Here is a 23387-nt window from a genome sequence, read left to right on the forward strand (position 1 = left end):
CCTCTCTTTGCTATTTTTTCTTGAAATTTCTTTGTTGAAGGCAGCACCTTATTTGTCCTCTAGAGGTTTTCAAGTTGAAATTTTTCGGATTGTATTCCATTTTGAATCTTATGGCACTAACATCCTGTTAACCTGTTCTGCTGTTGTTTCCTCGATTCCCTGAGTTAACATTTATCAAATATGCTTTGGGCTGTGCTCTGGGCTCTGTGTTTTTAAGAAAGATCTGCCATGGTTCTTATTCTGGGAGGGTCCCAGTGTGGTGGGTGACGTCTGTCACACAAACATCATTACAACCCAGTGTGGGCTGCACAAAGATGTTTTATGCAGCTTCGTTCTCATTAGCTCTGTCGCTCTTAAGGCATTTTAAATTCTTAAGACTTGAGACAATACCTCCTATCCTTCTTCCTTCCACACAGCATGGAATAGGGCTGGGAACAGTCAGCATTAACAAAATTCTTACAGAGAAAGTCACCTATACCTGTGTTTCAGAAACCACACATTCTAGCCTTGTGATCTGGTGAACATTCAGCTAATTCTCTTATTTTCCTTTCTTTGTTAGGGAGAAATCGCACAGCTATAAACCAGGTGAATTTTACAGTGTGATTTGATGGCATCAAGTTTGAGAGGGACAAAATACCATTGTGGCCACCTGCCAAAATGTCCTTTTGTGACTATCAAAGCCAGACACTATCATGCAAGGCCTCTTGCACATCTGGAGTGAATTCCTTTTGTGATGTGTGTGGTGTTTTCTCTGCAAGGGAAATTCTAGGTTTAGGAAGTTGAAGTGATGAAATTTTAATCTCATCAGAAAAAATTGCTTATAGTTAAGAGGTCCTGTGCTCCAGATGTCACATGAAAAGTTCACAAATGGTCAGTGGATCTTCTTATTGACTTTTATGACATCTGCAGTCAAGTCAAAGACTGCTGTTCTTCAGCTCCCAACAGAAACCACTCGCTAATGTAAGATCAGAGCAAAAATCCCTAACTGCCCAATGGAGCCCAAGTGATATTTGGTTCACACATGGGGAGCAATTTACTATGTCAAATCACAGCAGTTGAGCTTCGGATCTAACTCCAGATAAAAATGTTGATATTAAAGTTGATATTAAAGTAAAAGCAATGCTAATTTTATGTAACATAAAATTAGTTCTTTCAAAAAACCAAAAATTAGAATTTCTCCTTATTGATAACTCTACAAAACTATAAACCTTCTGCAGGCTCTAATATACAGTTATATTTACAAATACATTCAAACTTACAAAACTTACCTACTCCTAATTTGAATTTATGAGTATACAACTACTTACACATTGTTCCCAAAGGCTTATATTTATGAATAGAAGTGGGTCCTAGTTGATTATACTGAGCAGGGAAATTCTATGTGCATGTTTTGGGATTTTTTCTTTTGAGATAGGAGTCTAGCTATATTTTAAAGGTGACTTAGTTAAAATAAATAAAACTTAGTCTACCTTTCCAGTCAGGGCAGAGCAGAATCTTTAGTAAAAGGTTTACTCTTTGGACCGGTGTTCCATGGAAGGAAGAACTAATAAGAAATAGAAATGGTGGTTAGAATATTTTGAGTTTACTCCATGGAACAAGTCATTTAGTACCTATCACTTCCGGGACAGATACAATTTCACTGATCCTTTTGTCTCATCCTCTTACCCTGCAGATTCGGCACTAGCTACTATATAGTTTTTCTTAGCCACAGTCAAATGAACTTTAATCCTATTGTCACTATGTTTTGTTTTCTTTTTCTTTTCTCAATGACTCACATTTTCATTAGATCGATAATAATAATAATAACCATTTTTTTTTGGAGGGGGATAAAGTACAGTACTTTAACATGTACTATCTCACTGCAACTTCACAATCAGCTTTCATGGAAAGTGGAGGAGGTAGCAATATCCCGGCTTGGCATAGGATCCCAAGGCTGAGAGACCTTCAGTGAATTTCCTAAGTCACAGCATCAGAACCGAGAATTGCTCAGCCTTAATCATCAGTCTCAGGTTTCAAATGCCCTTTCTATCATCCCTTATTGCTTTTACTGAGCACCCGACATGCGAACGTGCAGTGTACACAGTTGGTATGTGTGGGGAATTCAAGTGAACTTACTTAAAGGCAACAGAACAATCATTCAAGACTGACCCAAATAGATATAGCTCTCTACCCGGGTGATCGGCAGGTTAGCACGTGGGCTGGGAGCCCAGAATGTGTCTCCTTGCAGGCAGATAGACAGGAATCTCTCTGGAGACCGGCCAGGAGGCCAGAAGTTCTCCCAGAGGGTCAAGAAGGCTGCCAGAAGGAATCTATAATGCTTCCATTTTAGGTTTAAAGGACATTATAGTCACAACAGGCATATCTCACACTCTATACAATGCTGACACAAATGCACACATAATGGCTTCTATGTAGATGGATGGTATCTTGCTGTGAAGGGCGAATCTACAGGCAGTTTTCCAGTTTCAACTTTCAGTCAAACCAAATAACATAAACCAGAAAGCAGTGTACGTGGGATGACAGATACTTCTAGATCTTTGCTGCTTGCACTAGTTGGGTAATTAATTTGGGCATAAGTCATGGTTGCAGTGTTCTGCCACTGCTCGTTCAGATTTTTCCCATGGCTGACTGTGGCAGAGGCTGCTAACTGCCTACCCAATTTCCACTCTCCTGTCCTTCAGTCTTAGGACTCTGGTTTTATAGAGGACAGCCAGGGTACAATTAAAAGACCGTTTTCCACAGCCTTGCAGCTAGGAGTGGCTGTATGTTTTGGTCAATGAAAGGTTAGCAAAAGTATTCTGTGGGACTTTTAAGATGTTTCCTTAAAGGGCAGTGGCTTGACCTGCCTGGAATGTGGGTGTGACGGCTAGAGCTCTAGAAGCTACTTGGTAAGCCTGATGACAAGGGCAATATGCTAGGAATCGAGCAGTGGACAGTAAGAAGCCTGAGTCATTGAAAACTCTGCGGAGCTGCCATGACGGTCCCGGACTGCTGATCTCCAGACTTATTTTATGTGTCAGAGACATAAGCTTCTATCTTGTTCAAGCCACTATCATTTGAATATTTTGTTATATTGTAGTTGGACCTTAAGCCAAGTGATGGATGAGCACATGGTCAGATGAGATCTAAAGAGTGGTTAAAGTGGAGGTGAAAAAAGATTTTTAAAAATATAAAGAAAGAAGAAATAATTTGAGGTCTAATAACAAAAGAAAATATGTAAATTATGTAATTGAATAATATTTAACTCTGACATTTTCCAATTTTCTCTACTCCTACTCTTTGCCCTGTCATTTAAACAATACTGTTCTGATGGTAAGTGAATGATGTAGAGAGAATAAAGTATCAAATTACTGGCTTTTACAAGTTTATGTAGACTTTTAAGAATCTATAAGAGACCATAATACATATTTTCAACTTTTTGTTATGCAGAATTTATAACTTACTCAAAAGTAGGCAGAGGACTCATCACCCAATCTCAGCAACCATTAGTCCATGAGTCTTGTCTCATCTACACCTCCCTTCTCATTACTTTTTAAATAAACTTTTACTTTTGGAATAATTTTAGGTTTTTAGAAAAGTTGCAAAGATAGCACAGAGCATCTCTGAATACTTTTACCTAGTTTTCCCTGTTGTTAATATATTACCTTGGTACATTTGTCAAAACGAATAATTAATATTGGGATATAATTATTAATTAATTCTAGACTTTATTTAGATTTCACTGGTTTTTCCACTAATGTTCTTTTTCTGTTCCAAAATTCAACCCAGGATACCACATTGAGTTTAGTCTCATTATTTTAAAGCATATGCCAGATGTTAAATGGTTTCATCTGCAAATATTTTACTACACGTCTCTAAAAGACAAGGATTCTTTTCAATGCAACTACGATGCCATCATTACACCCCCCAAATAGCAATCATTTCTTAATATCATCCATATCCAGTCAAACATTTTCTGGAAATATTATGTCCTTTTTAAAATAATTTTTTCCTAATCCTAGACCCAAATATGACCCAAACATTATGATTTGTTTATATGACTTTAAATCTCTTATAGGTTTCCTCTTCTTTTTTCTTTGTAGTGTATTAGTTGAGGAAACTGGGTTGTTTGTTCTTTAGTCTCCCCTATCCAGATTTTGCTGGTTACATCCTTGATGGGCAGTTTTACATGTCCCTCTATCTTCTGCATTCCTGTAAATTGGCTCAATAGCTTAATTGGATTCATTCATTCATTTCGTTTTGACAAGAATATTTTATAGTCGGTGGTGTGTTTTTTCACCAATAGGTACACACTGTCTAGCTATATCTCTTTTTGCAATGTTTGTGGCTGTTGATGTCTTTCGTTATAGAGATTGCAAACTGATAATATTGTAATTCTAATATTTCTTTTTCATTTATAAGCCTTAATATTTTTATAAAGAAAACATTTCCCTTGGCTATTGTGGCACACATCATATAAGAAGGTAAGATAAATACTGATTTTTCACTTTTATTTGCCACTTTTAAAATAATGAGTTGATCTCTCAGCATCCTCTAATATTGATTAATTAATTTATAGTCCATAGTCTGAAAGAACAAGTGTTTCTTATGTGAAAGAGCTGAGTGCCTGAAACATAGAGTATTAGTTTAGTATTCCCAAATATACATATCAAACCATGAGACATAGCATAGGGGAAACTAAAACATTAGCTTTTATTCCCCAAAGGAGTCTTAACAAGAGGTGGGAAGGTGCAGAATCAGAGGAGACCAGATTAGAGCTTGGATGTTGATGGGATCCTGAGAATTGGAGTGTGTGTGTGTGTGTGTGTGTGTGAGAGAGAGAGAGAGAGAGAGAGAGACAGACAGACAGACATACACACACCTAGGTAATCTGAGGGAATTAGAGCTGCAGACTTTGTGCCTTAGCTCTCAGGGTGCAGCTCTAAGTCTTTAACCTCTTAAATAAGCCTCAGGGATGGTCTGGCCCTCGAGCAGGCGGCATTGGTGTGATAGCCAGGCAATGACTAAGGCAGGCACCTAGGAAGGAAGGCCCAAGGACGGTCCCATCAAATCCTATGGCCCCAGAGAGGGTTCATGGGGTCTAAAAGTGCTGAGAGGACTGGACTGTGGTTGTGTGAGGACAAAGAGAACAGTTGAGTGCAATGGATAGCCCATGCTCAGATGGGCAACATGCAACAGAGGCCGGTGGGACAGAGGGTGGTATGAGAACCAGACACTGGAAATTAGATTACCCTGGCTTAGGAAGAAAGAGAGATGGGACTGGGGAGAGCATAACCTTGAATTTGATCAGCTATTACCCAGAAGAGATTAAATTGTTTTCTTTTTCTCCATCAATTGAAATAAATTTAGCTCAGAAGTTTCTCTTTTCACACATTATCAGAAAAACTTCATTTTCTCAATTCAAGGTTAGATTTCAGTAAACTAATTTCAGTTAGATGGTCATAAAGGAGGTAAGATTCCTGCCCATTCATTTAAATTATTGTAAATTTAAATCTCTATATACATATATAAGTGGTTCTGTGTTTCAGAAGAGAAGAGTCAGAATGGCTGCTCGAGCCTGTAATTCTGTCTTCCAGGAAGTGGGGAGAGAATGGGCTGGCCTGATTATTGTGATGTGGGGGTTAAGATGGTGGGTGGACTCTGAGGGACTTTCATTTAGGGTTGTGGCTGCTTCTCCCGTCAAAAGTTTGCATTACACATATTATAATGTCATAAGGCTTAAACTCTGATTGTGAAGTAGCACTAGCCAAAAAACCCCTGGTCTTTTCTCTGCTCTGGATTAGGTAAAAAAGTGCTTAACTGGCATTGTCAGACCTCACCTCCAAGCCATGCCTCCTAAATCCTGTGAGCATGTTAGGGTGTCAGTTCACCCTACAATGTATGTTGGAAGCAATTGGATTTATTGTTAACTGCTATAGACTGAATCTTTGTGAAACCCCCAAAATTCGTATGTTGAAACCTAATTGCCAATGAGGTGGTATTAGTAGGTGGAGCTTTGGTAGGTAATTAGATCATAAAGATGGAGCCCTCATGAATGGGATTAGTGACCTTATAAAAGAGACCCCAGAGCACCCTCTCATGCATTCCGCCATGTGGACACAAAAAGAAGAAAGCTATCTATGAACCAGGAAGCATTGATTTTTGACTTCTCAGCTTTCCAAACTGTGAAAAATAAATGTTTGTTGTTTAAGCTACCCAGTCTACGGTATTTTTGTTGTAGCAACTTGAACAGACTAACACTGTTATTTGCAAGATTCATGTGCATAGATTACCTTTCATGTCTTTAAGCTCTACCTCTCCATCTGTCAAATGAAGGGAATTTGAAGTAAATGCTGGACAGGTTGTATCATAAATCCATAAGTCTCAGCTGCCTGCCTCACCCACAGCTACCATATAAAGTAGCCACAGGGGTTCTTTCTCACACAGACTGCTACAGTTTATACATATTATATTTAGTAAAACCAAACCTGTCACCAGGGTGGTAGATAGCTACTGTTTACCTGCTTAGCATTCTCTCCTTTCTGTTTGAGGAATTTCTTTTTACCCTTATTCTAACCATGAAGGTCTCATTGGACTTGACGCTTTTAGTTCCTGGACTGTCTGGCCACGGGAATGGTCATATAACCCAGGCCAACCAATAGGAATCTTTCCTTGAAATTATTTTATTTAATTTTTTAATTTAAAACTGGAGGAAGGAGTACTTTCCTTTCTGATGGCAGAGCTGGGAAGATGTAAGATATTGGTAGTCATGGTTTCAGCCGCGAGGAAAAATTCTGCATGCAGAGAACCACAGAAAAGAGAAACCTAGAAAATCCTACTTCATCTGAGTACTAGTTCCTGTTAACTCTGGGCCTCGTATCATCACCTTTACTGTGTGACTGGGATATGTCAGACAACAAAGGCATCTTATGGCATAAACTAGATACAGCATGCTTTTATTTGTGACTAAAAGAGCGCCAATTAAGTTAGTTAATGGAATTTAATCCAAAGTTATTCACACATGGGCTGAAAACTGGGGAGGCATATGAAGTGGCTTAGCATCAATTCCTGGCTAAGAGAAGTATTCCTCACTGAATGGCAGAACACTGGCCCTGCTTTCACTGTGGAAAAATAGATTCTAGATAAACAAAAGAAGTAGGCCAACCAAGTTCAGGTTCTTTCCATGAACACTTTGAGCTATTGCTCTGTTTTTCCATGAAGCCCAGTATATCCCAGTCCTCAAAGCTCTATACTTAGAAAGACTGCAAAAGATGGCATTCCTTATGTGTTCTTTTAATAATCCTCCAGTTTGAAGGTAATCCTTACATATCTCTTCTGGGAAACTACAAAAAAACCCAAGGTATACAACTGAAATCAGTGATTCTCAAGGGGACCACCCGAGTTACCGTAAACCTTTTTAAAAGACAGAATTTTGGTATAGTGGAGTCTGAAAACTCCACAGGTAAGTACAAAATGCATTCTGTTTAAGATTCATTTTACTGTATTTTCTTTCACCTTCAAAATTGTATGAGGATCATTTAGACAGACATTAGATATTGGAGGGTGGTCAGTGGACTATATTAATATATAACTACGCTAAAATCCTAAAATAAATGGTCAACCTCTGAACAGCTATCCAGGTCTCCAGTTTTACCAGGTTAAAATATCTACTGTCAGTCTGGCTAACTCCTTCCAGAAATAGATGTCACACTTTGAACTTAAAATATTTTTTGGTCATGAGGTTTAAACATGAAATTTTTTTTCTATTTTCCTCTCTGCCTGTTTCTCTTACACTCTCTCACAACCTTCTGGTTGTAATTTCAGCAGCCCTACATTCTCAACATCAAACGGAGGTTAAGTGCCGTGTTATTTAAACAAGATGAGTGTATTTGATAATGACTGAGTAGAGAAAGTGGAGGAGGAATAAAGCAGGGAGAAGGGGCAACTCCCAGCAGCAGGGCAAGAGGAGAATTGTCTCAGCAACACTACATTCATTGGTCTACTCAGTAAAAATACTGCTCTCATAACATTATAATTCATCACCCTAAATTTTTATGTTTCCCACTTTGGAAACAACTATGTCTAGTATATAATTTCATTCTTTTATTATGACATTTGAGAAAGTAGCCAAGACTGGTTAGGTTTAATTATCCCCATCAAGTTATTTTAGATGTCAGTTTCTACAAGTCATTCACAAACGGGCAGATGGCAGAAACATGTTATTCCAGAATGACCGGGCTTGGGTAGAGCTAGAGAAAAACGTTCACTCCCTTCTTCGATGTGTGTGGTGTGAATACATAACTTGTATGTTTGCTTTGGTGATCTCATTGTATGATTTTAGAAGAACCAACAGCTGATTTGTTTTCTGTTTCTTTAAATAAGCTTAAAAATGTGATCCGATCCTTTTCAATCAGAGATAATAAAATAATGGATAATTGTCTTGAATTCAGTATTTGCCATAGTTACTCTCCTCAAGGTACTATCTTGAACTTGAATTTGAAATGTTAATACATTCTGATTCCATGAGGTCATACTTCATCTGAATGTGGCCGATGGAGAAATGGAATTTGTACTCCTTGACAATCTGTATTCTGCAGTGTTCTTAGCTTTGGTAATGATATACCCCTAAATTGTGTGTGTTTTCAGAAGGTACCACATTTGGACATCTCTAGTCACTAGCATAAACCTTTAATTACTGCTTAAATATAGATGAGTATTTTTCTTTTTTTAAGAACATATTGTGGGTAAAGAATAAAATAAGCATATATATTTAAGTGTCCTGAGAACAAAACAGTGAAAAACTTATAAAAGTAAAAAAGTTAGTATTCTTATGACAATATTAAATCACATTATATAATATCAAATAATTTGATTTATTTAAGATACTGATAAAATAGGCTGTGAAGGTTTTGAGATTTTACCCTACTTGCGAGGTAACAAGTTAGCCTGCCAAAGTCATGGATTTTGGCAGAAAACATGAAACTCTTGGGTCAGAGACAATGAACCATTATTATTCACAGCAGTAACAGTAGCCAGAGTATAGCATTTGCCCCAGTTCCCTATGGCCCAACTCCTATAGAACTATACAATGAAACACAGATGATGCCTGCACTTACAGTGAGTTGTACTGCAGGAGAGGAACTCTGAGTTTAGGGAACAGGATTATATTATAGTGGGTAGTAAGCATGCCCGAACTGGAGAGAAATACTGTCTTCATTTTACAGGACAATAAACGAATATGCTTACTCTCTTTGGAGGGAAATACTATATCTTCTAAGGCTTTCTGTTGTACAAACATCCTTGAAAATATAGTCTGCAAAAAAGTAGTTGGTGGCTCTACTACGATGTGTAAAAATAGAGAACCAAGAACTGTCTGACAATGAATACAGTATACAGATATATAAGATGGTTTTTTAAATTATTTCTCTATAATTAAACTGAATCTAGCTTTGGAATTTTTTTTTTTTTCAATTGTGGAAATCTTAAACTTGTCAAAATAAACTCAGTCACTTCTGGCTTAAATAGATTTTCCTTTGTTATAAATTTCAGTTACTTTGAGATTTTCATACTGTGTTTTTGCATTCCTCTCAGGAGTAACAATATAATAGCAAACACTTAAATTATACTTATCATGTAATATTTTAACCTCTTCATAGAAATTATTTAATCCTATAAGTATGCAGTATTATTGTCTCTATGTGTGTGGAAACGAAGGCTCAGGAAAGATATGTTGCCCGAAATCACATAGCTAGTAAGTGCCGGAGCTGGGATTCCAACTCTGGAGTTTCCAGAATAGGTGGTCCTAATCTGTGCTCTATTACTTCTCTGCTTTCTAAGTTCTCTGAGCTCTCTATGCTCTTGGGGACTATGTGTCTGACCTAGATTTAGTCCAGTCCTCCTCTGGCTTCCACTGTGGTGTTTTGTCCCATATCATCGTCTCTGTCTTTGTCAGTTTAATCGGTCTCTTATGAGACTATCTTCCAATGCCTACCTACTTCAGAACCTCTCTCCAGGTATTCAAAGCTCTATGCTGGTGTGGGGAGACAGCTCTGAAAGTCTCCCTCTAAACCATCCACCGAAACTATCCCCTCAGTTATTGCTTTTCTTTTATTCAGGGGCCATATCAAAACATGGTTTGAATCTCAGCTTTGCTACTTACGAGCTGTATGACCTTAGGCAATTTGGCTTTTTCTACCTCATTTTCTACCCCTCTGAAGTAGAGATAATAATACTGTAATCCTCAGAGGGTTGACGTAAAGATTAAATGAGTTAATTTATACTTGGCAGGTAAAAGTGCTACATTAAGTGTCTGTTAATATATTATTATACCTGAGAGAAATGGCAGAAAAACAGTTGTAGAGTATGGAACTGACATACATAATTTACAGTTTATAACAATTAAAACATGCTCTAAGTTAGATGTGGCTGAGTTGACCCTGACAAGTTTGTTTTCCACCATAAAAATGGAGGCTATAAAAGTTCGTTTTGATTTAGTTATAGGGAAATAAAGGAACTTCCATTTCTGTACAATGAGTTTTGTGAATTGTAATTGTGAAGTTCTGTATGTGATGTGTTGTCTCTCAAGCTACAAGATGGTATATTAGAAAATAATCCCTTTTTTTCTGATGTTCTAGTACCTACTTGGCATTTCTGTACTTCCATAATGTTTTGATCCATGAAGTAGGCAGGAATAGGATCCTTCCCAGACCCTACTGATAGCTATACTTTTGTCACATTCCCTAAGATTCTTCTTTTACTATCGACTGAGTTAATTTTTATTTAATATCAGGTGGGAAAATGGTAGGTTCTTATGGCATCATGCATTCTCCCTATTGTGTGATTTAAGGCATAAACACTATGACTGAGTGGTTAAGATTTTGTTTTTTGATATTAAAATCCAAACTTTTGAGATTGAGAACCCCAACTTCCCCTAAACATTTGACTCTAGAAATTGAACACTGTCACTTACTAGATTTTCTCTGCTATATATTTACCAAATCTATGCAGCCACCTAATTCACTTCTTTGTTTGGGAGCATGTGTCCTCTCTGTGAGGCAATGACTGGCACATACTTATAGGTGGGGTACCACTAACCACAAGAGTTGGGAAAAAATTTCCAGATAGCATCTCAAGATATGTCACCTAATTTACATTAAATGTTCCTGACACCTAAGAACTTTGGCACAGGTTTTAGAAAACACAAAGTGTTGGTGATTTCAACAATTTAAATCTAGTCTTCAATTGTTTTGTCTACTTGAGCTTGCTAAGTTTAAGAAAATCAACTAGGTCATTGGCTCTATTTTCTGTTTTGTTTTATTTTTTGCTGAAAGTTGAGCCAGGATGAGGTCAAGGGGAATGACGCCAGTCAGGTAATTTGCCTTGGGTACAAAATTCAGGGAGCGCCAAAAAAATTTAATAATCAAGATAAATAATATTTTAATGCAATACGTAAAATTAAAATTAATGCAAAATATCCACAATGAACAAAATATTAAAAACTTACAGGAAAATTACTGATTTTTCCCTTTGCCTGAGGCTCCGATAGGGCTGGGTATAGATAACATTGTTACTGATTGTGGGACTCTTTATTTACCCTACTGTCAGGCCATTCAAAGGCTTCTTAACGCCTGTGGTGGCAGGTACTAAAGTGAGAAAGCTTCCAAACACTGATATTTGAGTGCATAAAATCTTTTATTTTTTCTAGTTATCTTTGTGGCTGACTCGTTTCTATTCTTTGTAACTTTTCTTGGGGAGCAGAAGCTTGATGGTAGTTTTTATTTGAGATGTGTGTCTGCTTTCTTCATGCTCTTTGTCCTATGAAATTTAAGCAACTAAAGATGTTTCCTTATGAGATTTTCTACTTTCTTATTATTATATAACAAATAAGACTCTTTCCCTCCTTCTCCCTGGTAATAGAAAAAATAGCCTGCCCTTGAAAAGATTTCATGGTTTTATTATCAAACTAGCAATAAACAAAACAAACAAATAAAACTATTTAATAACATTTTAATATTAGGAGCCAGTGAGGCAGCTAACATGTTTGAGATAATAATGTTGACATTACGCTATTTCTTCAAAAGTGAAACCGACCTCGGTGTAGCTAGGAAAGCAGTTTAAAACTTGAAAATGGCACATTATATCTTTCCTAACCGTGGACCATCTAAGAATATTGAAGCAGATGTTTGGGATTGGGCCACAGTAAGACCACTGAGGTCAGAAACACTGAGACCAGAAAAAAGACAAGCAGTGCATAATCAATAGGAAATGACATTTGCCCTCCTGTGACTTTGACCCCAAGGGCCAAGCCTGAGGGCATCTGGAGGTGGGTTGGGGGAAGGGTGCAGAAAGAGAATGTCTCAGTTGGGACCCAGGTTCCCGGTATGACCCAATTAATCTAAAGGGTCCCTGATGCCCAGTCTGACAGACAGGTCAATGGAAAGAGGCTACTCCTCACCTCACTTTTGCTATAACAGCCTTTTTATTCCAGTGTCATCAGGGACTGCTTTTAAGAGCATTTGGATAGATGGCATTTTCTGCAGTGTTAGTAGTGGGAGGAGGGGGAGGAAAATCTATTTGCTGCACAGGCAGTTTCTGTGATTTTAACAAGACTCCCCCACTCCCTTCAAACCCAGTCCTGTAGGACAGAATACACACACTCGCTTGTTACCACTCGCCTCGTGGCCTCTGGGATTCCTTTCTCTTTAGCTGTGTTTCTCAATCCTTTGTATCTCTCCAAGGCAGAAGTAGCAAAAGCAGCGGGAAAATGGCAAAGGAATACAAGCCTGTGCTGTTTCTGGAACACACTGAGTCTGTGTCCACACTCCGGAGGTAGAAATTTTGCCTCAAGAAAAATATTCCACTACAGGGATTTTTGTCTCTTTTCCAAAGCACACAAAAATGGACTGACTTAAAATGTAGGCACCAAAATGCCTGACACATAGATGACCCTGACTAAAATGACTATCCATGAAGTAAGAATATAGAAGGGTCCTCGTGATGTAAACCATGGTGGTTTTTCCACCTTTCCCACTAGGACATATACATAACACACGATGACATTTAGGAGGATTGTATAAAAATCTCTGCTTCTTCTACGGGTAATTCCTTCCCCTTTTTTCCCCATTCATCAAAGCATTTCAGGGTTTAAGTAATAGAGACTGAAATTTTTATGAATATACACTTGATTCGGTCGATATTTTTCCAAAAAGTAAATCAGTTGCAACATTCAGTATTTTTACTGTTTGCAGAAATAATATTCTTTTTAGCATACCTCCCTTCTAATCAACACCCTTCAGTGTGTTGAGAGACCTTGTCTTGGGGACCCAGTCCAGTATCCTCTCCTCTAATATATTTGTTTATACATCTATTTGATAACAGGTCACGTTATGTCCATATTTTTGACACCATTTTAAGAGGGCATTGGGAAGCAAGTTATAGGCAATTTTTGAAAACACATTTTTATCCTTTCTGTAACATCTTTTAGAAGTAGAAATATCTGCCTACCAAAGAGAAAGGGATGGATGGTGCATGTTTTTCTCCAATTACTGAGAATGAATGAAGCTTTTTATTGGGCTACTTGGAATATTCTTCTCTGACAGATGGAACCGAGTGAGTTTTATTCAAGGAACTAGTGGAGTTTTTTCTTTCTAAGATGCACAGCACAAAGAGCGATTACCAATTCTCTCAATGAAAATATGCAAGACCCTTTGCAAATGTATTACAAAGAAGTTCCAAGAAAATTACAGGAAATTCGCTAGCCTAATCATGTGATCGTCATCTGCTCAGTATTATTATTTTTTTCAATAGGAGATTGATATTCATAGTATGATGCTTGCTAGAGCAATAGGTTGAAAAGGAAATCATTTCTTTTCCTACGTTTTAAGAATGTTCCCTTTTGGCAGTACATAATCTCTTAAAAATGATCTAGCTTTCAGATAGCTACAAATATATCATTTAGTGCTTTTTGTATGAATGTGGGGCTGATAGATTTAGATACCAGGGATGGATTGCAGGTTTTTCATTACCATAAATTCTGTGTCACATCAGCAGCATGATGGAAGCATTTTGTTAGATAACATAAACTCATTAATCACCACCCTCTTAAACTAAGTACATAGAAAGAATTTTAAATGTTCCACATTCCAACATTTGTGAATGCCTCCACCTTTAAAAATGCCACCTTTTATTAGTTCATGCTGTTTAAGATAGCTTGAGTTAATTCCATGAAAAGAGACTGTGTATTAAGGGAAGAAAGGACTGGAAAACAGGGGGAGGGGGGAAGGAAAAAAGGCAAGAAGATTAAATTCCATCTTAAATCCAAACACGGGCTAGATTGCATGCTAGCATTAATGTCTTCGTCCTCTCCCAGAGAATGTTGGCAGACTTCCAGTTTATTAAAACAACAATCCAATGCTGATCTTCTCTTTGTATACACAATTCAAGAATGGATCATTTACTCAAACAGAGCTGTTCACTGAGGTATAAAAGCAAAAATGCATTTTAGGGGAGGTTGTTTATGACTATTGCGTAAAGCACCACACTGCTGTGTTTCATACAAGTAATCCTGATCATTATTAAGTAAAAAGAGGAAGCCACATTGTTATTCTAAAAGCAGTAAGTCCAAGTTGGGTCCAGGCATTTAATGATGCTGCTTAAGGTTGTGAAACTGTACAAAATACAGGTGTGTGTTCCTTTCAGAAAATTTTTTTCCTGCCAAACAAATGCATTCTGGAATGAGTGTTCTCTTACTAAAAAAATATTTTTTTCCTGAAACAATGCATCGCAGGATTTATTTCACGGATGGGTTTTCCTACTGCACTTAACACTTAGAGTAAATCTGTGAATATTCAACTCTCTTGGCATGCATTTAACGATTAAAATGAAGTTTATGTGTTCACACATTCATTGCCAATATATGGGTGTTTATACAAGAAAAGTAATGCATGCCCAGACTTATATCTTAGTGTAAGAACACTGTCATGTTTCTTTTGTCACATAAAATTATGTAATTCAACCAGCAATTTTCAGGGTTACAAGTTCTGCAGGGTACCCAAAGAGCAGTAACAAATGTCAGACAAACAGACTTCACACTAGAAGATCCATCTCAGGCAGCAGAGCTGGCCTCAGGGATAACAGCCTGTTAAGTGGGCTTTGTTTCCAGGTAGCATTTTGTAAATCCAAATCTTTGATAATGACACAGTGTATTGAATGGTGACTGACTGAATGGTTGTTGAACTTTTAAGATATGATTCAGCACACCACTGTGAGAACAGAGCACAATAACATTAAACACCAGATGGTATTTCAAAGCCCATCAGATACACAGATTCTTTTTTCTTCTCAACAAAAGATCTGTAAGGCCTCTCATCTAAAATAAAATTAAAGAAAAAAAAAAAAAAGAAGAAAGAAAAAGAAAGGAAAAAAGGGGGGGGGGGGAAGCCCATTAAGATAAATGGGATGATTTGGTTTTGTCTTGCTTGACTATTATAGGAAAGCCATCTGAATGGGTCACATTACAAACTAGACTCCAGATCAAAGGATGACTACTGCAGCGGTGGGTCAAACTGATCTGAACTGTGTCAACCAGATCAGCATGAAACCCTAAACTCTGGGCCAAGAAAACATGTCGCTCTCAAACTGAGACTTGACCACACCAATTAACCAAGGCATTTGCCTCTTTGCCTCAGAGGAAATCTGAGAGGGTTTCATTGGTCAGGCCACTGTGTGGACACACATGAGAGACTAGGATTCCTGTAATGTAGCTAATATTGTTGGATTCATGAGTAAAACTAAAGTCTCCACCAAAGAAGTCACTCCAGAGCTGCTATCAGTAGCTATTGAATGAATAAAGAGATGAGTGAAATGTATTTTGCACACACGTGATGCTAAAGAACATAGAATTCACTTCAGAGAAATCAGAGTTTGAGTGATTCTGAGTGTGTGGACAATGGTAGTAAAAAGAAATGTAATAGTTAATTTATGTGTCAAGTTGGCTGTGCCACAGTGGCCAGATAGTTGATCAAACATTATCCTGGATGTTTCTTTGAAGGTGTTTTTCAGATGGGATTAAAATTTAAATCCATGGATGTTGAGTAAAGCAGAAAGCCCTCATCCAGTCAGTCGAAGGTTTTAACAGAATAAAGACTGACCTCCTGAAGGAAGAAGGAATTCTGCCAGCAGATGGCCTTTAGACTCAAATGGTACCACTTCCTTGAGTCTTCAGCCTGCTGGCATCACCCCATCCGGTTTTGGACTTGCCAGCCTCCACAATCATATGAGCCAATTCCTTAAAACAAATCTCTTTTTCTATATATACACATCCTACTACTTCTGTTTCCCTGGAAAGCCCTGACTAATACAGAGAGTATATAAATAATGAAAGCTCACAACACTTTTGCATCTGAGAACTGAATTAGCTGGTCTCGGTGGGCTTAAAGATCTCCAGTGCTAAGCTTCTGAGATAGCTGATGACTGGGATAGCACAGGATAGTGGTTACAGGATCTGGCTCTGGGGGGAGACAGATCTGTGTTGGAATTTCAACTCTGCCGCTTATTAGCTATATCACTTGCACAAGTTCTTTAGGATTTTTAGGCCTCAGTTTCCTTATTTGGAACAAGGAATGGTAATAAATATCTCTAGACTCTCAGAAAGGGAGTAGATACAGAAAGAACAAAGATTTTAAAAATTACAAAAGATGGGCAAAGGGGTATAAACCACAAATAACCCCCCACATTTCTTTGTGAGAAGAGATTTGGTCGTCCAAACACAAGAGGTTGCCCTAAGCTTATAGCCTCCTGGAAGATAAAAAAAAATTTCCCAATGCAATGGCTCTACCATTCCTGGCTCACCATAATCTTCCACCACCAGCACTGGGGCTGTTGTGAGAATCTTCACGAAGAAACCATAGGCTTCTTAGAGAATCTGGGCTTAGAGGGGAAGAAAGTAAAGACACCCAGATAAGGTGTTGTGGCTTAGAGGACACAGATCCGAGAAACAGTAAGGAAAATGGCCTACTCATGATGGAGTTCTTTTGTCCTAAAGAATTCTTCTCCGATATTCCATGAATTGGTCATTTATTTGGGTTACCATATGTCACATTTTCACAATAAACATATCTCTTCGAAGTTCAAGGCACTTTTTGGAATTTGCTTATGTGAGGGCACCTAGGAATTGACAGTTTTGACTGGAAGAAGCAGTATCTTCAGGGAGTAGAGCACTTTGAAGGACTGGAGGGTTAGCTCGGAGGGGAGAATGGAAAGGGGAGGTTGGGTGCGCAACACAGCTCCAGGGTATGGTGGGCATGAAGGCACGAAGAAAAGGGCCTAGAGATGAATATGGGGAATGCCGAAACCACACTCTTTCAATTTTCTGCCCAGGATCTGCCCTGTCCTCTCTTTTTCCTCCTGGCCTGCTGCCAGGATCCAGGATGAGGACGATACCGAAAACTGTTATATATTATAGAGGCTTTGTAGGTCAGCCCAGGACACTAACAACTACATTTAAATTGCTCCGATTGAAAACAAATTCTGAGTTCAATATTGACTAATAACAACAACAACAAAAAAACTGGCTGATGTGTATTATACACGAAAATAAGGATTTACATAACAGAAAAACCAGACGGTTAATTACAAAAGGACACTTCTATGCAAGCTTGGATTCTCCATAAAATCCTCATATGCAGCAAACTTTTTAGAGATTTAAGATGTTTTGACTTTGATTTCCATGGAAGATTCCATGTGGCCATATTAATTATATAGAGGAACAAAAATTACATTTATAGAGTGGCTTCTAAGAACCACAAGTTTTATGTTTACTTAATTTAATTTTCACAAACACCTTCTGCAGTAGGTATTTTAGTCCCATTTTACAGATAAGAAAATTGAAGTTCAGAGAGGGTAAGTCATATTATTTAAGGTCACACAGACAGAAAGTGGTGGAGTGCATCACTTATGCTTTTTTTTATTCTACCATTTATATTAGAGTAGTCTCCACACCTTATGCTTTTTTTATTCTACCATTTATATTAGTCTATAATTAATAACTCGATATTCTTAATAACCCCAGGTTCCCATTATTTTTTTCCTTTTATTCCTCAAGGCAGGTGAATGTGATTATCTATGCTGCTTAAAGATCTAAACCCTAATGGTATACAACTCAACAACAAAAAGGCAAACAACCCAATTAAAAATTGTACAAAGAACTTGGATAGATATTTTTCCAATTAAGACATACAAATGGTCAACAAGTACATGAAAAGATGCGCAGCATCATTAGTCACTAGGGAAATGAAAATCAAAACCACTGTGAAGTACAACTTCACATCTATGGGAATGGCTACGATAAAAAGAAAACAGAAAAATAGCAGGTGTTGGAAATGGGGAAACTGGAACCCACTTACATCGCTAATGAGAATATAAAATGAGTCAGTTTTGTGGAAAGCAATTTGAAGCTTTCTCAAATCCTAAATATAGAATTATCATATGACTCAGCAATTCCACTCCTAAGTATACACCCCAAAGAATTGAAAACAAGTACTCAAGCAAATACATGTGTACATGTACTTATAGCAGCACTATTCACAATAGTCAAAAAGTAGAGACAATTGAATATTCATTAATGGATAAATAATGAAAGGAGCCAGACGTAATAGGTCACATATATGATTCCATTAATAAGAAATATCCAGAATAGGTAAATCCATAGAGACAGAATGCAGGTTACTGGTTACCAGGGGTTAGGGAGAGGCAAAAATGAAAAATAACTGCTTAATGGGTTTGGGATTTTCTTGTGAGTTGATGAAAATATTTTGGTACCAGATAGTGGTGGTGGTTGCAAAACATTGTTCATTTACTAAATGCCACTCTGATTAATTTTATGTTAAATGAATTTCACCTCTATTAAAAAAAGAAAAATCTAAGGTCTGTTGAATGTCCTGGTTATACCAGGCACAGAGTTTGGAAAAGAATTACTCAATCAGGTTTTCAGATAGGTGACTGTGGATACGACAGCCATAGAAAATCTGATGAATTCACCACCCAAGTGAACAAAAGAAAGCGTGCTTCCTTCCACCTTACCAGAAACCCTGTATCCAGTGTTTATCTGCAGATACTCTTAAATACTATCGTGGAGTGAAGCAGCTCTGAAAAATAGTCACCAGTTAAAAACGGCTGTGGCATGTTCCTCCCGGACATGGCTTATCATGTAAAAACTGGATCGGCTTTCTTTTCTGACCACTCCCTTCATTCACTAACGTTCTCTCATCATTAAGCTGCTGAATTTAGTTACACTGGGGGCCTGTTCAGAACGCAAGAAATGCCTGTTTTTACATTTGGTTTTGGCAGGGGCTGCAGGCATTGAAGATTTTCTGTGGGAGCCAATGGCCTAGTTTGAGGTAAATAATACGCTTTTTACTTAATGCCGTATCTCTCTCTTCGGCTGCAAACAATTTCCATCCTTTTTTCTTTTCAGGTTTGGGCACAGTGAAATGCTACTTTTAGAAAGATGAGGGTGTCAACATCCCTGGCAATTTCTAACGCTCATGAACACAACACATAGGAGCAATTTAGATGACAAAAAAGAGCACTCCTCAGTCCAGATTTACACTGTGTTTCTATTCACCGACACATCAGCAAACATTATAAATGCCTTGCCTGAGTAATGAATGGTTCTGAGCGAGTTTCTGGGCTGGCAGCAGGTTTGAAATTCTATAGAGTCAGGCAAGGGAGAAGGTGACTAGGGTAGAATTACGGGAAAGGATTAATGAGGGGGTGCTGGCTGAACATACTGCTTCACTGTTCTCTCAGTCACTAGACTGAGGAGTCACTGATTCTGCCTCCAGGACTGTACTTTTATAACTTAAAACAAGCCTCTTTAAACAAATCTGCATCAGGCAATGTGTCAACACTTCATTGGTTTCAATAGAATTAGTTTTCTAAATGCTCTTTTCTGAAGCAATTTTTGTACTTGAAAATGCATTACAAGGAACATTTACTATAACTACAGTACAATGATATAGAATATGACAAGTTGAGTTTTAATCAGTGCAAGCTGCAACACTGAACACGTTCCACATTGATCCTCCTCTTTCCCTCAGCATCAGTGTTAATAAACCCAGGAACTTGAGGTTATTTTCACTGGTATTTGCTGTAAATAATAGCCAGGACCTTAATTGTATTTGCCCAGAATAAACTAGGCTAACAGCCTTCCAAAGATGTCTAGGCAAGTTGTGATTTAATAATCTTACATAACTCCAGCCCTTTATGTACCCCACACCAAATAAACCACAAGATTGTTCTCCTAGCCAAGCGATAACACACCAGAGCCTGAACAAAGTAGGGGAAACCACACGTCAGCACTCCGTTTGACCTGTCCCGGTCAAACTCAAAGCACAGCTAGCAGCAGCCAAGAGTTCCTGAAAATTCAATACCCCCAATTCCGACATGTTCTGCAGGACATGCCCTCTTGATAAGATGCCTATAAATTCAAGCAGCATGAGGTCCTGCAAAATAGCAAAAATATTTCCTTAATACATTCTCATTAGCCTCAGCATTTGGTTTGCTTGCCATAAAAATTCTCTGAAAGGGAAATGGAAAGAATACGGCCTTTCACATGCTCTGATAGCAAGAGACTGTGGGTCTTATTATAAGAAGTAGGAATGAAAGGACAGTGGCCGCTTTACCTGTGATGTGTTAAAAGTTTGCAGAGCTGTGGTGGTAGATGAATCACTCCCATATTACTATGTATTAGGATGTCCCAACTATGTTCTCTTGGACTTGCTGCAAACAATAAGTAGAGACAAAAGACCTCCCTCCTCCTGGTTCCTTCTGAGATGTCTCATCTACTTATTTTCAGGAGATGCAGAGGTCTAACCAAAAGTGTAATTTGGGGTCACACATGCCTGGGGCAGGATCCTAGCCTTTCCATTTTTGCTAGTTGTGTACATGTAAACTAATTACTTAAATTTTGAGCCTCAGTTTTCTCATCTGTAAAACAGGCACAAGACTTAACTTTTCTGATTGCTACGAAGATGACCGCTATGAGCAGACAATGATGCCAGCTGCCTAGAATAGAAGGTACTCTGCAAATGCTAGTTGATGTTATTGTTCGTGTGATGAGTTCGAATGGGAAATCCACTGTGCAGTCAATATTTATTAATTAGCTGCTGGGCACTGTGCAAAGGCTAAGATTTGCTTCCTGTATGAGAGGATCTCACAGGCTTGTTGGAAAAGTAGGCAAGTAAGCATGTGGTTCCTGGCAAAAGTGGAGAGTGCCATGATCAAGCTAGATGCTGCATCCTAGTGGAGTAGGTGCATCTGGCCACATTCTACACTAGAGACTCTGGTGGTGAAAACAGGAGTTTTCAACTTGAGGCAGGCAAACTTGCAGGACTCTTCAAATCAACAGTCTTAAAAAGGACATTTCCACATAGATTAGATTTTAACAAATTCAGAGGCTCGATTGAGTGGATCTTTCCCTCTCAATTTCATTTTTTAAAATTAAGATTTAATTGTCTTTAGAGCAGTTTAAGGTTCATAGCAAAATTGAAAGTACAGCGATTTCAGACAAACCTCTTGCCTCGACAGATGCACAGCCTCTCCCATTATCAACATCTCCCACCAGAGTGAAACATTTGTTTTAACTGATGAACCTTATTGACACATCATAATCACCCAAAGTCCATAGTTTACCTTAGGTTTCACTCTTCATAAATATGGAGTAAAAAAAAAAAAAAACGAATTAAGAAAAGGTCAGTAGTCAAAGTGCCTATGCCAATTACATTGACTCTGAGCCACGAAGTTCAGTTTATATTCACAAACATGGCTCTTGTCTACAATTTTATGTAAAAGAAAGTATAGTTTTTCTTTTTCTCCTCTGAAAATTGGACCAATGTTAGTATTCCTAGTAAGAAGGCAAAGAACTTAGCTGTCATGGTTCAATGAGAACACGAGAAAGAGTGGACAGAAGATCCCCACAAAGGTACATACAATTACTAAAACATTAAAGGTCCCACCCCCTTCCACAAAAATCTTACTTGATTCGATATCCCCAAGTACCAGAGGTCCTGGGATAGGTCAGTTGTCTCCTGGAAAGTTCTGCTATCAGATTCTCATTACCACCTTAAGAACTTTTGATCATTAAATACCTCTGACTCTTCCTGAAAAGGCCTGTTTAAATTGGACCAGAGCTATCTGGGTCAACATGTAGAAGCCCAAAACATAAGGTTTAATCATCTGGTTAGATATTCTTGGTCCCTTTCTGGTCTGTTTCTTATAGAAGTTTTCTCTGATCACCCTATCAAAAACTACAACCCTTCTTTCCTCTCTTTTCCCTGCTTTATTTTTCTCCAGAACATTCTACATATTAATTTATTTTACATACGCTCTGTTTCTCCCACTAGAGTGTAAGCTCTCTGAGGGTAGGCATTTTTTTTTTGCCTGTTTTTACTGTTGAATCTCTGGCTTTCAGAACAGGAGCACTTGGGCACATTGAGCACGTGGGTGTTAAGGTTTGTTGAATGGTTGAATAAATTAGAGATTAATGTTGTGGTTATAAAAGGCTGTAAAAAGTTATAAAAGGCAAGGCTCAGAGAATGGTCCTAAATGAGAAGTTGGAACAAAGGGATTTAAATTACTCTGTATATTTAAGTAAAGGTAAATTTTTAATATTCTTCTGGCATTTCCAGAGGGTAAGAGAAAAGAGGGGAGACTGGACTCAGAGAAGAGAAGATTGAGTAAGATATTCTATAGGGTATATTCCTACCTCCAGTCTCTTGCTCCCCTGAGGAAACCTAGGACTTCCCTACACATAATGCCCCTATTCTGTAGCATGTGACCCACTGTACAATCTCTGTCCCATCTTATTACACTTGAGAAAGGCACCTGACTTGGGGCACCAAGAAAGAGGTTTCTTGGAACACAGAATAGTCAGTGATTCAGTGATTTTCAATTTGAAGTTGTACTTTGTACTGTGATATAATTAGCTTGTCGTCTTCATACCTCATCAAATACAGTGACACACAAGAGCAAATTAAAGTTTGAGAAAATTAAAAATTATATATTTAGAAATGATACTAATAGAGTTTAGGAAACAGGACATACAACAAAATTCAAAGAGAAACAAAATATAAAAGCAAAGGTGAAAACTCCTAAAATAAATTTGGAAGTTTTAGTATTTAATTACTAGAGAATATGGAAAAAAGACCAGGAGAGAATTATCAAAAAAATAATGGAAGAACATTTACTATAGTTGAGAAAATATGAGTCTTCATTTTAAATGGATTCAATTGTGAATAAATGATCTAGACATCATGTCATGAAATTTCAGTACAACAAATATAATGATAAGACTCTAAAAGCTTCCAGAAAGGAAAAAAGTCTTGTGAAGCTTAATACCAAAGCAATTGAAT

This window comes from Pteropus vampyrus, unplaced genomic scaffold (genome assembly GCF_000151845.1).
Source record: "Pteropus vampyrus isolate Shadow unplaced genomic scaffold, Pvam_2.0 Scaffold39, whole genome shotgun sequence".
Classification (NCBI taxonomy): Eukaryota; Metazoa; Chordata; class Mammalia; order Chiroptera; family Pteropodidae; genus Pteropus; species Pteropus vampyrus.